Source organism: Frankliniella occidentalis, unplaced genomic scaffold (assembly GCF_000697945.3).
Source record: "Frankliniella occidentalis isolate FOCC.00 unplaced genomic scaffold, Focc_3.1 Scaffold99, whole genome shotgun sequence".
Classification (NCBI taxonomy): Eukaryota; Metazoa; Arthropoda; class Insecta; order Thysanoptera; family Thripidae; genus Frankliniella; species Frankliniella occidentalis.
In genome coordinates this window covers 120679-124636 of record NW_026267228.1, presented here as the reverse complement: position 1 = coordinate 124636, position 3958 = coordinate 120679, and the positions used below count along the sequence as shown (strand labels likewise).

At 51.2% G+C, this 3958-nt stretch overlaps 1 protein-coding gene across 1 annotated transcript in view; it reads right to left on the bottom strand.

Annotated features, from left to right (window-relative positions):
* LOC113214298 (zinc finger protein with KRAB and SCAN domains 1-like) overlaps positions 1-3958 on the bottom strand; it is a 155459-nt gene that overhangs the window by 95451 nt on the left and 56050 nt on the right. Inside the window, exon 2 of the mRNA XM_052269692.1 lies at positions 3333-3386. The gene's annotated coding sequence lies outside the window, so the exon portion shown is untranslated. The remainder of the gene's footprint in view (positions 1-3332; positions 3387-3958) is intronic.

Below are 3958 nucleotides of genomic sequence, written 5' to 3'. Positions count from 1 at the left end.
TTTTTTTTGCGGGGGGAGAGGGAAGGGGGTCATTATTGACCGATGAGATTCGAATGAGGAGAGGATACTATACTTGTATGCTACTACACGCCAGGCCAGGGTTATATGGGCGTGCCCGGCTATATCGCCGTAGAACGCGCGCGGGGGGAGGGGGGGGGCAGAAGATGGATCTTACCGTGTAAAGAAATCCAACGGAGGGACTCTTTAGCCTCACTTTTACACTAATAACAAAAGGAGTTAGGGTAAAAATTTCCTACTCTAAATGAGGAAAAACAACCACAACAATTTTGTGTTTTTTCGTGAATTTTTTTGTCTGCCCACCCTCATAGTTTTTTTTTTGTTTTTTTTTTTGAAATGTCCATTTGTGCCACACTATTGTCTTCTACCAGTTGACATTCTATGGACGAAAGTTTTCCCCTTCATTTTCAATCTCACACTGTAAGGTGGGCGTTGCAATCAGAACGCAATGAACCATGGTTCAACGTAGCTTACTGATGCAGGTGCAATCAGCTGCATGGTTTACTGTAAATTTACGTGAACTTTACGGTAAGCTTTAACAGGGAGTCTTCTTTATTTTAATGTCATAGGCCTAATGAAGTGAACACAAGCAAAATAAACCATAAGTGCAAAAATTGAAAAAGAATACCTGCTTGGACAGAAAAACAACTTACACTAAGATTTAAATGACGGCAAATATTTCATAGCCAGTGTGGGGTTACTTCATGCGGCAGGAGATCAAGATGGGAAGTGGGGGCGAACATCAAGGACCAAAAATGGCGCAGGGAATCTCGTGGTGTCACCGCCGCCAACTTTCTCCAGCCCAGCACCTCCTCTTCTCCCGCTGGCTCAGACTGGCGGGCGGGTCGGGGCGGGCCAGGGCGGCTGGGAAGGGACTTACACCCTACCACACCCCACCTCCACCGTCCCATACCTCTCCCCTTCTCTCAGCCAGCAGCCTGCTCTCCATCTCCCTGCTAACGTAGCTAATTGTCTGTTAATGAAGATAACTTTTAATGACGATGTCACAGAAAAACGAAAAGTAACTCATCACAAGAGAAGGTGGAGGAGGGGGAGCGAGCATCCTCGCCATTGTGACTCTGAGGGTTCTGGCACGACGCACCGCGCGCAGCGGCGCAGCACAGGTGGCTCTAGTGGTTCAGCTCAAGAGACGTGTGCAAAACGAGAACAAAATCACTTTCAACAAACACGTTAAGATTTTAAATAACGGTGCCTGTGGGCAGCGGGGGAAGAGTGACCCCTCACTACTGCAGCTCAGCTGCTGCTAAGCACCAGCATCGTCATTATCACAGACCGTAAACGATCTTTTTATAAGAGAGGATAAATAAGGGAACTGACAATAATCCAATTTCAACGACGATTGTAAATTTTGCCATTAAGGGCGAATGGTGTCGCCTGGTGCGCTTTTTGGAAGCCATATCGGTCGTTTAGGAGCGCGTGGCTTGGCGTGGCGGCGCGGTGCGGCGCGGCGGGACGGTGTGCAGGGGCAGGGCTTTCAACCAGGACTGTTTTGCAGTGCCGGGGCCACTTGGCTGCAGGGCTGGGAGGCGGCAGGCCACTTGAAAAAGTAGCAAGGGGCCGGCAGAGGGGTTTGAACCTGCGCGCGCTGCGCCCACGGCTCTGGCCAGCCTTCATTACGGCCCTGAATAATCCACATAAATAAGGAGAGTCATCCAATTAAGGTGTATAGGCGCCATGTGGCCACACGGGTGCGCCGCCCGCCCCGCCCGCCCTGCTCGCCCCGCCCGCCCCGCCCCGCCGGGAGGCACTCTTGTGTGATGTACGAGCCACTGGCCAGAGCAGCCCCGCCTGCAGGCGCCCCGAGCCGCGAGGCCCTTCAGCACAAATTTACCATAAATTTGGCAAAAATTGCTGCCTTTCCCGCGCTGCTGCTGCATCACACACCTTCCGCGTCGGCGGCACACCGTCTCACGCACCAACCTAACCCCACCCCCACCTTTCCCCCCTCTCGCGCGTCGCACCTATTTTTATTGCCTCTCCCTATCTCAGTGCCCCTCTGTCTTACGGAGGGGCAAAGAATTCGCTGAAGACTGCAGACACCAGTTTTCAGTGGAAGTTTATCTAAGCGAGACTTGCAATGAGTGTTATTTGTGAAGGCACCATCGGTCTCCTGTGAAATTTCCCGAACAAGCTTATACATTTACAGGGTTTTGATCATAGACATACTGTTAAAAAAATTGGTGTGAATTGACAACGCATTTGATGTAAAGTTTGATAGCAACAAATGTGTTGTTAAAAAACAACACATTTGTGCAACGGAGGTCATTAAATTGACAAATTTTGATGTACTTAACCCAGAAAACCATATTTGCTAAGCTCTCCATCCAGGCGCCTGACAAGCGGTGGATAGGCCACCGGCTGCGCCGGCGTGGCCGTTTGTTGCCTACCTACTAATCGCCTCGACCAAATATGTTCTAGAAACTTGTTTTAAAATTACCCATCAATTTTTTTCCCGTTTTTCCCAGTTTAAACAACGTAATCCCGGAGTTGATTGAATAACTTAAACTGTATTTTTTGGCACGCCATTACCCATATAAGTCGTACAAGACCCCCTGCAGACCTGATCCTCACGAAAAGAGGTAGGCAGAATGTTGGCCAACACCAACCCAACATCTGCAGTAATACATCCACCTGCTCGAGTGACCGCTGCGCGCGCGACGGAAGCTGCCGGGGCCCAGTGCGTTGTGGTCCTCCCCCGCTGTGGTGGGAGTGCGGTGGGAGAGGAGTGGTGAGTAGGAGGGGGTAGGAAGGAGGGGAGGAGGGGCCTTGTTTGCTTAGGGGCCCCATGGCAGGATACATGTGCACGTCCAACAGCGTGCGAGCACCCATTCGTCTAGCTCACTCCGTCCCACCCACCCGGGCACAGCGCCCCGCCCCGCCCCGCTAGGGGACCTGTCGCTTCCCGGGGGTCTGCCAATGTGTTTCCTAGACTTGCGATCGCGCAGGCAGGCAGGCAGGCAGGCAGGCATAGCAGGGTAGGCAGGCGGGCGCGCTGCACAAGCGTGGGCAGAGACCGTCCGTCCGACCGACCACTCATGAATCACAGGACAGCTCTGCAAACTGAGGGCGGCGGTGCGGGCGGGGCGGGGGTCGGAAATCACTGCAGCAGGAGTTGCCCGCCCAAGCCCGCCCCAGCCGCCGTCACTCAGCGCAGGCTGCAGACAGCAGCAGCAGCCGAGTCCGCCAGGCTCAAATCGCTCGCCAATCTATCCGCAACACTCGTTTACGATGATTGCGTGCATCGAAAACTGATTAACTAGACGAGCCTGGTTGTAGGAATATTGTAACGATACCTCATTTGCTGGAAGCTTCCATTCTGGTCTGTGCAAGCCGCCTCAGAAGTCATTCTGTAAAGGAAAAAAGAGTTCATTATACATGGAAAATTGAAAACAAAAAAACAACAACATAAATTTAACTTCATCTGCTGAATAACTTGAGAAGAAGCTACTCGCTACTAGCCTCATCGAACATTAATTAAATTTCTATTTAAAAGCATAGTTAGAAATGTTCTTTCTTCAATTAGTTCATTAAATAAAACCAAAAGTAAATTTTGGTTGAGTTTTGCAAATTTTGGTAAACTTTCGCGAGCACTGAACGCACAAAATGAAGCTTGCATTTCGAGCTTCAGTAAACCTCAGCAACTTTCGTCAATTTTTCACTAAACGTCCCTTAACATTGACGCTAGTGCACAGCACAGCCTCCCTCTCCCTCCGTCTCCCTCTCCCTCTTTCACCTGCTGCACGCCGATGCCCCCACGCCACGCCGGTCGCGTCGCTCACAGCTCACTAGATCACTATCACGACCACGACCCGCTCTTAAATTGCTTGTCGACGAAAGGCGTCACGATGTTGAACGCTTTCCCAATTAAAAGTTCCATTCTGCCGTGAGGCATGCATTCCAGTGGGAAGAGAGGGGGGGG